This window comes from Eulemur rufifrons, chromosome 6 (genome assembly GCF_041146395.1).
Source record: "Eulemur rufifrons isolate Redbay chromosome 6, OSU_ERuf_1, whole genome shotgun sequence".
NCBI lineage: Eukaryota > Metazoa > Chordata > Mammalia > Primates > Lemuridae > Eulemur > Eulemur rufifrons.
In genome coordinates this window covers 44,938,114-44,950,341 of record NC_090988.1, presented here as the reverse complement: position 1 = coordinate 44,950,341, position 12,228 = coordinate 44,938,114, and the positions used below count along the sequence as shown (strand labels likewise).

Below are 12,228 nucleotides of genomic sequence, written 5' to 3'. Positions count from 1 at the left end.
TGTATTCAAAAGGAGGAAGGGATTTTGGGGGATAAGAGACAAGATTGAATGGCCAGATCATGACATATCTTATATGCCAGCCTGTGGGTTTATTGTTTGTTTGAGTGTTAATTAAAATTTATTCTGTAGGCAGTAAGGACTCATTGGAAGATTCTGAGGCATTAAAAATATTTAAACCCGTTTTAGGAAGATGGTCATATGTGGAGTTGATGGTGAGGGAAACACAGATATGACAGGAGACAGGAAAAGCAGGTAGAATGTTGTCCAAGTAATCCGGGTGTGAGGGAGGGACAGCTTGAACAAGGGTGACAACAGTGAGAATAAAAAGAAAGGGCAACACGAAAGAGGACATTTGAAGGGAGAGGCAGTGCAGTGGGTCCAGAGATTGACTCAGGCGTTAGAAAAGGAGGAGAGAGAGCATCTAAGTAACTGGCAAAAGGAGGTGGGAGTGGAAACCAGAGTCAGGAGGATAAGTGTGATTTTGACATACTCAATTCCAGGTAATGGTGAGATATCCATGTGGAGATGTTCTGAAGCACGTGGAGACAAAAGATAGGAATTTGGTCCTCAGAGAGGACTGTAAATGCAGATTTGAGGGTCATCAATGAAAAGGTGTGAGATCAAATCTTGAGCCAATAGTTCACTGACTTTGTGTAGAGGCCATAAAATTATGGAATCATAGAATAGCAAGGACTCATAAAAGGCATCTAGTTCAATTTTCCGTATCAGCAGTTTTAAAAATGTGTCCTGCAAGCTTCAGGTTTGAGCAAGATGTCTTTTGTATCACCCACCCTCATCTCCCAAATATCACAGTTCCAATCACTGAAGGTCCTCTTCTATTTTCCTGCTCTTAATGATGTGAGAATGGCAAAGAGCCATCCAATACATTTTTCTACTACTGACCATATAAAGAGTTTGTTATGTGCTATCGCATTTCCATGCATAAGCAATATCTATGATTAGCCTTAGTATGAGGAAGAGTTTAAAATGCACATCGCAGTAAGCAATATGTCACACAGCAATATGATGCATTAATTCAAAGGTAAATTAATGTAGAATTAATTCATTTATTCTACAAATACTTTGTAAGCACCTACTGTGCCAGGAACTATTGCAGATACTCAGAATGTTTGCGAACAAAACAAATATCTCTGCTCTTGTGGGCTTACATTCTAATGAGGGTAGGCCACTAATAATCAATAGATGCAATGAATAAGTTCATTATATAGTACATTAGAAGGTAATAATTATTTTGGAGAAAAAGAAAAAGCAGAGCAGTGTAAGAGGAATAGGTTGTGGCAGGGGTGGTCGTGGGTAGGATTCATTGAGAAGGTGACATTTGAGGAAAGACTGAAGAGGTGAGGAAACTAGTCATGTAGATATCTAAGGAAGAGCATGCAAGCCAGAGGCAACTGTCAACACAGAGATCATAATAGGGAGGGTGCCTGGTGTTATTAAAGAAGAACTAGGAGGCCAATGTGACTAAACTGAGGGAATGAGGGAAGGAGAATGGTAAAAGATGAAAAAGTCAGGGTGACAGTTTTTTATTGCTGAGTGACAAATTATCACAAATGTAGCAGCTTAAAACCACACCCATTGTTACCTTACAGTTCTATAGATGAGAGGTCTGGGTGACCTTGACTGGGTTGTCTGCCTAGGATCTCATGAGGCTGAGGTCAAGGTGTCAGTCTAGCCCAGCTTTATTGGGAAGTTCTGTGGAAAAATCTGCTTCCAAGTTTATTCAGGTTGTTGGCAGAATTTAGGTTTTAATTGGTTGTAGGACTATACTAATTATGGTTCTCTGGGGAAATAGAACCAACAAGACGATACGAATATATATATTCCTCCTGGCTCCAGGAGAGCCAGCGGTGGGTCCAGGCTGAGTCTGAGTCTGAAGGCAGGAGAAAACTGATGTTCCAGCTTGAAGAAGGTCAGAAAGAAGAAGCAAATTCTTCCTTATTCTGTTTTTTTTTTTTTTTTTTGTTCTATTCAGGCCCTAAATGGATTGGATGAGGCCCACCCACATTAGAGAGGACAATCTGCTTTACTTCAAATGTTAATTTAATCTAGAAACACCCTCACAGGGCTATTAGTGTGCCCATCACCCATTAGGTAGGTTTTCACCCCTCCCCTCCTCCCCCACCCCCACTGCTTGATTTCCAATGACTTTCACTTCCCTCTGTGCACATGTGTGCCCATCGGTTAGTTCCATCCAACCTTTCAATAAACAAACGTCTACAGAGTACCTACTTCATGTTAGGCACTATGAATACAAAGATTAAAGAGCCTGAGGTAGGAAGAGCCACATGTAAACAAACACTTACAAAAGCCCAGGAACAGGACAAGTGCTATGACAGAGACATAAAAACAATAAAGCAAAGTAGCCAAGAGTAAGAAGTGATCAGCCCTTTTCTAAAAAGATTTTATCCCTTTTATCATCATCAGTGAGATGAAATGTGCTATATTCATTTGTGCAGTTTTATTTTTGTCTTAATGTGATGTAAAAAGGCTTTATAATTATAAAACCTTTGGATGCTGAGAAATTGGAGCGATGCCAGCCTGACCTGCTTCCGGCTGTGTAATCTTGTTTAGCTGGAGTCTCAGAGGATGCTCTAAGCCAGTGGGATGTTTTCAGGAGAAGGGAGTAGGGTGTTATGGGCTATCTTTCTCTCTTTGTACCAGATGGCTTAAAAGGGTTCAGGATTCAAAAAGGAAAACGACTACTTAAACCTGAAGGCTTTCTTACGGCTGTCCTTTGAATTTTGAGCCTGTAGAATTTGTGAAGTCACTTCAGTCAACTCCTAAAACATCCCTGGTGAGAGGCTATGTCGAGTAGTGGGAATTAAGGTATAAAAATGTTTTCAGTTATCTGTCTAAAAATTCTTATCTGACCATGTTACTTTCTTGCTCAAAAGCCTTCTAAGAATCTATATACCTTCAGGATAAGGTCTAAACCTCTAAGCATGGCACTCAAAGCTCCCCATCATTTGACCTTCATCTATTCCTCCAACACCTAACTTCACTGTGCTCCCTCATACCGCACGTTTCAGTCACACAAAGCTGCCAACCACAGCTTCTCATCCCAGGTTGTCCCTCACTGTCTTTACCCTGGATGTTCTCTTTGGCTGGAAGGATACCTTCTCCTGCTATTCTCCTCTATCTAACAAAGTTCTACTTGGCCTTCAAGACTGGGGTCAGGTGCCTTCTCCTCTCTTTTTCCCCCTTCACCCTCACCTCCAGAAGAACTGACAACTTTTTTTTGAAACCACATTGGTCTTTCATTGAGCATATCACTATCATTGGCTTTACTGTCCTGAAATTCCTTTGTTTACTCACCCATTTTTACTGTGAATCTGTATAGTCCTGAAGGATAAAGGACCTTAAAGTCCCTTTTTATTTTTGTAATTTTGGGAACTATACAGACTGAATATATAAGAGAAAAAAATACGTTTCACGCATAAAGGAAAAAATAAGTGAGGAGAAATGACACTGAGTTCTGGTTCTTGCTAGGGATCTGTGGGCACCCAGGCATGCCCTCTGTAGCTCAGGTTCCTCGCTTAGGTAATGGAGGGTATAATGTTTGCCTCATGGGAAAGTGGTAAAACTCAGATGAGACAAAGAGCTAAAAGCATCTAGAAAACTGAGAAGTGTTAAAGAAAGATATATACATTCCAGTCAAATGGAAAGATTCCGTTTCCAGTCACTTGGCAGATCAGAGGTTCTGAAAACCCCTCTCATTACTAAGCAGCTCAAAATTCTGAATAAAATACTTATAAAATATTTTTAAATGCATGGCTAAGCTTGCAAGTAAGAGCAATCCTCAGAAGCTGAAAGTGAAGCAGAAATGCAAGCTCAGAAGAAAGCAAGTGCTGAGAATAGAAGCTGACTGAAGGGCAAAGGGCTAGTGTTTCAGTGTCTAGATTTCATAGCTGCATAGAGAATAGGATTGTGTGGGTCCAGAGGTAGGATTAGATCAGAGACCCTGAGCAAAATTAGGACCCTGAAAGGCTACACTCTAAATAAAAGGATAAAGTACAAAAATATTAGCCTCTCAACAATGTCAAGGATGTATATTATTTACCCTGACCTTGGCTCAAAGCAAGAATAAAGGGCTTGGGGAACTAATCAAGGCATGTTTGAATGTGGAAGTTACACTTTAGGAATAGAATTCGTACAGCTGAATAAACTGGGAGAAGAAAGGAGGGTGGTAGGAGAGAGAACTTGGCAATGTCTCTCCAGCATTGTGAGGCAGAGGTGCTCTCCAGCTCTAGCTCCAGGTCACTGACATGAATATGCTGCCCTGGTTCATGGAGGTAACACATGAAATGGGTTCATCTGGCCATCCTAGCTCAATGACAGTAGCCATTAATGTCATTTGGGTGGCTCATTTCCCTCTCTGAGAGCACAGGCTCACCAAGACACCTGCTCATTAAAATATGATTTCCCATAGTGCTTTTACTATGGGGACTAGTGTGCTAATTAGCACATTCTGGTATCTTGAACAGTTATATAATATTTTCCATCATAAATTAATAACTTTGTATTACAACATATAAGCTTGAACACTGACAAGAACTGAGTTTCAGAGAATGTAGATCTAAGGCCCAGATCCAGTACCATGATAACCCAATGAGGGGATGCTAGTTGTTGGAGTCATACATGAAGAGCCAGCCAGTTTCCTTGAACCTTCTTTTTTTCATTTCTCTATGAATGCAACTGTGTTCATGTGAGTAATGTTATTTAAGAAAGGAGATAGTGGTAGGAGAGCAAAGAGATTTTTTTAATCAAAATGGGAAGACATGTATTAGTATGACTGAAGATGAGGGCATAGTAAAGGTGGTCGCTTGGAGGTCAGCTACAGAAGGCTTCAAAACTGCTGGTTGATTATGACTAATGTCTGATATCTAAATGAGCTAGCTCCTTAGAAGACTGAAGTACAACGTATGCCTCACATTCAAATAATTAATTAATTTGGTCAATTAGTCAAATAATCAATCAAATAGATTATTGGATATCATGCAGATACACAAAAATAAAGGGGTTTTGTTGAACTGCTATTTGAGGATCTGATGGTAAAATAACACTTAAGAAATCTGGCGTCACAAGGGAGGATATATGCTCTAGACATTAAATATGCAATAGAGGGTAGGCTGACTTCAGGAAAATGGTCACCACAGAGATAGTGAGTATATGCTAAATATACTAAAATATACTGTGGTTGCTACTGTGTGAGATAAAACAACTCTATTAGATGGGTATAGTATGGTGTGCTGGAATATTGGGAAAGACTATGCGCATTGGAGCTACATAGATCTAGGCTTGAATCATGGTCCTATCAATAAATATTTGAGTAACCTTGGTGGAGTTTTTGATGTCTCAGTTTATTCAGCTGTAAATTGTGAGTAATAATATCTATTTTCTGGCTTTGTGAAGATGAATTGAAATAACATATAAAATACTGAAATCACACAGTAAGTACTTGGTAAATGCTAACTTACTTCCTTTATCTCTAGAAAGTTATGACCTTTGGAAAGCAAATAGTCACACATAAGTAATAAATCAACAAGACAAGATCACATGTGTTAAGTACCAAATGAATGTTGTGGATAATGAGAGATCTCTGTGCTAAAGAAAAAAGATTAAATCATGTAGAATATAGAATCTGAGCTATATTTTGACAGATGGGTAGAAACTAGGTAAGTGGAAAGTAAAGGGTATTTTGGGAGATAGCATGAGCCCAGGGCTAGGGGGTGAGCATAAGCAAGATGTATTTGGAAAACATGGAATATCCCAGTTTGAATGGTGTGCAGTATTGGCATCAACATAAGCTAGAAGACTGAGGCAGATTGGGAAAGAATGTGGATGTCAAACTAAGGATTCAAACTTTAAATTTGGATAATGTGAAGGCACTGAATGTTTCTGTACCCAGGAGAGACTCTGTGAATCTAGTAACTTCTATTTGTAAGCTTAAGGTGTTTATGTCACATTGTGTTTTTTCTACATCCTCCCAAGTTTGTCTTCAATGAACTTAATTAAACATTCTAAAGGTCTCTAAAGACACCCCTGCTGCAAAGCGAGGGGCTTTGTTTGTGGCTGTAACATAAGGTCCTGGGTTTAACTGCCATGATCTAGGATGTATATTTTGTAAAACTCTCTTTTAGCTCTCTTATCTAGAGTAAATCCTAGAATTATTAATAGTTACACATCCAAGATTACATATAATATCCTTGTAAAAGAAACCAAACAGACAAATTAAATAATTTTATTCCCACAAACATAAATCAACTATAGATCAATCAGTTTGCTTTTGAACTATTTGGAGATTTTGCCTATTCACATATCAAATATTATAGTCTAATAACCATGTTTTGTCTTAGTTTGCTTTTGTCTAAATTTCTGAAAAAGATGAAGCAGGAAGCTATATCTTGCTCTCACATATTTTTTTACTTTTCATAATCATAACTTCTAATAATTATTTCATCTCTAAAGAAAAAGGAAATAGATTACCCCTTTTTTATTAATATTTCATAGTATTTTGGTTGAAAACTTCCCTATTAAGCTATAAATACTACCCATAATGACAGGTATTTGCTTCTGTTTCCTGTTGCATTTTGAATTTTTAAAGAGCAGTTAATTATAAAAGAAATAATTTTCATTAATTATAATAGGAATCATTTTAGCAATCTTATTAAAGAAAACTCTAACCATTGTACAGAATTATTTTTTATAGCGTCATTTGTTCTCAAGCTTTCATGACTGCTGAAATATTGTTTGAAAACATGAAACTAGGGCATTAGCAAAATTAATATTCAAAAATAGGATTAAATCTTTCACCTCTTTAGTTAGGTATATTCCTAGGTATTTTATTTTCTTTGTAGCTATTTTAAATAGTATTGTGTTCTTGATTTGACTTTCAGTTTGACTGTTGTTAGTATATAGAAATGCTATTGATCTGTGTACCTTGACTGTAACCTGATACTTTACTAAATTTATTTATCAGTTCTAGGGGTCTTTTGGAGGAGTCTTTAGTGTTTTCTAAATATAAGATCATAGCATCAGCAAACAAGGATAACTTGACCTCCTCTTTTCTGATTTAGATGCTCTTTATTTCCTTTTCTTGCCTGATTGCTCTGGCTAGGACTTCCAGTATTATGTGGAATAGAAGTGGTGAAAATGTACATACTTGTTTTGTTACAGTTCTTAGGGGGAATACTTTCAACTTTTCCCCATTCAGTATGATGTTGGCTATGGGTTTGTCATATATATGGCTTTTATAATTTGGAGATATATTTCTTCTATGCCTAGTTTTTTGAGGGTTTTTATCATGAAATGGTGCTGGATTTTATCAAATGCTTTTCCTGCTTCTATTGAGATGATCATATGGTTTTTGTTTTTAATTCTGTTTATGTGTTAAATCACATTTATAGATTTGCATACGTTGAATCATCCTTGCATCCCTGGGATGAAACCTACTTGATCGTGGTGAATTATTTTTTTGGTGTGCTGTTGGATTCAGTTTGCTAGTATTTTGTTGAGGATTTTTGTATCTGTTTTCATGAAGAATATTGGTCTGTAGTTTTCCTTTTTTGTTGTGTTCTTTCCTGGCTTTGGTATTAGGGTTATACTGGCTTACCCTGCATATTCTGCCTAAAGGCAAAACACATATTATGAAAGATTTTTAAAAATATCTTTTGAGCTGGAGCTCTATGGTATTATGAAGTTCTAATTAATTACTAAATGTTCAAACCCTTTAAAATTAGTGTGATTCAGGGAAAATGGCTTCCATTAAAGTAAAAATATTTAGATTCAAGTTTACAGATCTTCTCTTAACTCTAATGTGGATTCTTCCATATTATTGTAAAAAAACTTCATAGTGAGCCCTGTTTTCTAGTTCTGACTGTACCATTAACTCCTGAGTGTCTTTGAAAACAGGTTTCCATATCGTATAATAAAGGAAGTGGTGAGAATGGCAACCTGGAACTGCTACGATCCCCTCCAACTCTAGCAATACACATAACTTGCTTAATGAAAACCAGAAGTAGGGGTTTCCTACTTCTAAAACCACAGTTCCATTTGATTACTCAATAAATATTTAGTGCTCACCTTGAGAGAGGACAGGAATGGCTCTATTTTTAGCTCTTCTCCAATCTGATCTCTCTTTAGCTTTTGACATTATAAAATTTCTCTCTGTGTTTCCACAATAGAAATTTTGGTGATGACTGAAATATTCTATGTTCCGGTTGTCCAATATGGTAGCCACTAATCATATGTACTTTTAAGCACTTTAAGAGTGGCTAGTGTGACCGAGAAATTTAACTCTCCTCTTGCTCCTTTCCACTAGCTCCTTCTTGGAGGGATACTTTTCTTCCTTTAGGTCTCAGTTTAAATTGTACCAACACCAAATCATGATTTAAAAAAACTCTCAGTAAACTAGGAATAGGGGAACCCTTCAACTTAATAAAGAATATCTACAAAATCCCTACAGCTAATATCAGGCTTAATAGTAAAAAACTTGAAGCTTTTCCACTAAGATCAGGAATAAGACAAGTATGTCCTCTCTCACCACTGTTTTTCAACATCATACTGCAAGTTATAGTTAATGCAATAAGACAAAAAAAATTAAGGTATACAGACTAAAAAAAAAAAGGAATAAAACTGTCTTTCTTTATAGGTGATACAATCATCTACATTGAAAATACAAAACAATTGACCAAAAAAACCCACCAAATCCTGGAACTAATAAACAATTATAGCTGGGCTGCAGGATACAAGGTTAATACACAAAAGCCAATCACTTTCCTACATGTCAGCAATGAACAAGTGGAAACTGAAATTAAAAACATAATGCCATTTACTTTAGCACCCCCTAAAATAAAATACTTAGGTATAAATATAACAAAACACGTATAAGATCTATATGAGGAAAACTACAAAACTCTGATGAAAGAAATCAAAGAAGAACTAAATACATGGAGAGATATTCTATGTTTGTGGATAGGAATATGCAGTATTAAGATGTTATTTCTTCCCAACTTGATCTATAGATTTAATTTAATTAAATCTATAGATCTATAGATTTAATTTAATTAAATCTATAGATCCCCTTCAAAATCCCAGCAAGTTATTTTGTGGAGATCAATGAACTGTTTCTAAAGTTTATATGGAGGGGCAAAAGACTCAAAATAGCCAAAAAAATTTGAAGGAGAACAAAGTTGGAGAAGACACTATCTGACTTCAAAATTTACTATATAAAGGTATAATAAACAAGACAGTGTGGTATTGGTAAAGGAAGAGACAAATAGATCAATGGAACAGAATAGAGAGCCCAGAAATATTCCTACATAAAAATAGTCAACTGATATTTGAAAAAGGAATAAGCAATACAATGGATAAAATATAATATTTTCAAAAAATGGTGCTGGAACCACTGAATTTCCACATCCAAAAAAACCCAAAAAGATTATGGACACAGACCTCATAACCTTCACAAAATTAGCTCAAAATGGATCACAGACCTAAAACACAAACCTATAAAAGTAGAAGATACCTTAGGTTTTGCAATGACTTTTTAGAAGCAACACCAAAGACATGGAGCCATGAAAGAAGAATTCCTAAGCTAGACTTCATTAAAATTAAAAAAAAAATTCTGCTCTGTGAAAGACACTGTCAAGAGAATGAAAGAGAAGTCACCAATGGGAGAAAATAATTGCAAAAGAGACATCAGATACTTGGGGGGAGGAATAAAAGAGGCTGAAGAGGTTTATATTGCCCAATTTCATAAATAAATAGTGGAGATAGAATTTGAACCCCACCCAAAAGAGACATCAGATAAAGAACTGCTATTAAAAATATACAAATAACTCTTAAAACACAACAATAAGAATATAAGCAATCTGGCTAAAAATAGGCCAAAGACCTTAGACACCTCACTAAAGAAGATACACAGATGACAAGCACATAATAAAATGCTTCATATCTTGTGTCATGAGAGAAATGCAAATTAAAACAACAATGAGATGACAGTACATATCTATTGGAATGGCCAAAATCCAGAACACTGACAATAACAAGTGCTGACAAGAATGTGGAGCAACAGGTACTCTCATTCATTGCTGGTGGGAATGCAAAATTGTATAGAAACTTTGGAAGATAGTTTGGTGATTTCTTACAAAACAAAACATATTCTTACCATAAGAGCCAACAATTGTGTTCCTTGGTATTTACATGAAGGAGCAGAAAACTTATGTCCACACAAAAACCTGTACACGTATAGTTATAGCAGCTTTATTCATAATTGCCAAAACTTGGAAGCAACCAAGTTGCTTTAGTAGGTGAATGGATAAACTGTGGTACATCCAGACAATGGAATATTAATCAGCACAGAAAAGAAATAAGCTATCAAGCCATGGAAGGGCATGGAGGCAACTTGAATACATATAGCTAAGTGAAAGAAAAGACTTTGACAAGGTTATGTACTATGTGATCCCAACTATATGACACTCTGTCTGGAAAAGGCAAAACTATGGAGACAGTAAACAAAATCCATTGTTCACAGGAGTTAGGGGGAGGAAGGGATGAATAGGCAGAGCAGAGAGAAATTTTAGGGCAGTGAAACTACTCTGTATGATACTATAATGGTGGATATGTGTAATTATACATTGGTCCAAACTCACAGAATGTGCACCACCAAAAGTGAACACTGATGTAAGCAATGGACTTTGCACAATAATGATGTGTTAGTGTAAGTTCATCAATTGCTACAAATGTATTACTCTGGTGAGGGATGTTGATAATGAGGGAGGCTATGCATGTGTGAGAGCAGGGCTTATAGGGGAACTTCTATATTTCTCCCATAATTTTCCTGTGAACTTAAAACTGCTCTGAAAAATGAAGTCTATTTTTAAAAAGACCTTAATAAATATGAGTTTCCTTTCCTCTGCTCTGAAGTCCTTAAGACCTGCTGTAATACTTGGTACAAAGAACGTGCTCAGTGAGTGACTGTGGAATAAGAATCTAAAAGACTTCTACATCTCAGTGCAAACGAATTGATCCTAAGGCTAATTTTGATAAAAGAAAGATTGTAGCACTAGGGACCAAAAACAAAGGGATTGTGGTTAAGGGGTAAGGAAATTTGATCTAGCAGAATGGAGATGGGGCACACAAAATACCCTATGCGTTCATTTTGCTGAGTGTGAGTTCTGATCTATCTATGTAAGGACTCTTCCTAAGCCCCCTTGGTGCTGAAAATTATGTGTAAGGAATTCTTGCTGTCAGAGAAGAAATGGCTTCACAAGTATGTCAGAGGGTCAAAACCATACTAGGTAAGGAGCTTTCTGACATTTTACATCTCTTCCCACCATTTCTCCCCTAAAATCACTCCTGTTTCCCGATAATCATCCCTTCTTCAGCCAAAAGAAGTGCTATAAAACCAAATGAGAACAATAACCAAGGCAAAGTTCTAAATGAATCTGTCTTCTCCTTCCTGGTATGCCCACATCTATAGTAGGGTATTACAGGAGCTCAACTCTGTGCATGACTCACAATGGAGCTGCAACAGCAGCTCAATTTGGTCTGTGTTTCCTGGTACTCAGATATGTCAATTTAACCATAATCCTTATCTTTTAACACTAAGGTCACACATTTCTAGAAGGGCATGGTACCTCATCTGGGTCTTACAGGGAGGATAAAAACAGATAAGGCATGAGGAATTGAAAAAGAAATAACCAGAAGAATGAAGACTCTTGTTCACCCTCATTCTGCTCCAGAAAAGGAGGAGTCCCTGGTCAGAAAATTAGGAGTCCTGAATTCTGGTCTTGACTTTGTTGTTGCCTTGGAAAATCTCCCGCCTGTCTCTGACCTCAGATATTAGTTTCCTCACAAGGAAACTAGACAGTTGGATAAAATAATATCTTAGACATTTGGCAACTCTAATTCTCATGTTAACCCTTTTTTTCCTCCAAATTAGTGATGAGACCCCCAAATAAATTAAAGCTAGGACAATATTATAAAGCAGCTCTCTATATCTCTACAATGATGTATGTTTTGCTGACATGTAAGGCCAGGCAATGATAATAATATTCCTTCTACAAAAACCACATGTACTATCAAACACAAAGTTTGACCATTGATAGCCATGGCTCTCTTTAGTGCCAAGGGTGAAACATGTTGATGTAGCTTATTATTTTTTCTTGTGCAAAAATAATTTGCCACAACAGATATATTGGGAGA

At 36.7% G+C, this 12,228-nt stretch overlaps 1 protein-coding gene across 12 annotated transcripts in view; it reads right to left on the bottom strand.

The window, feature by feature from the left end:
• DLG2 (discs large MAGUK scaffold protein 2) overlaps positions 1-12,228 on the bottom strand; it is a 1,100,864-nt gene that overhangs the window by 336,051 nt on the left and 752,585 nt on the right. The window lies entirely within an intron of this gene.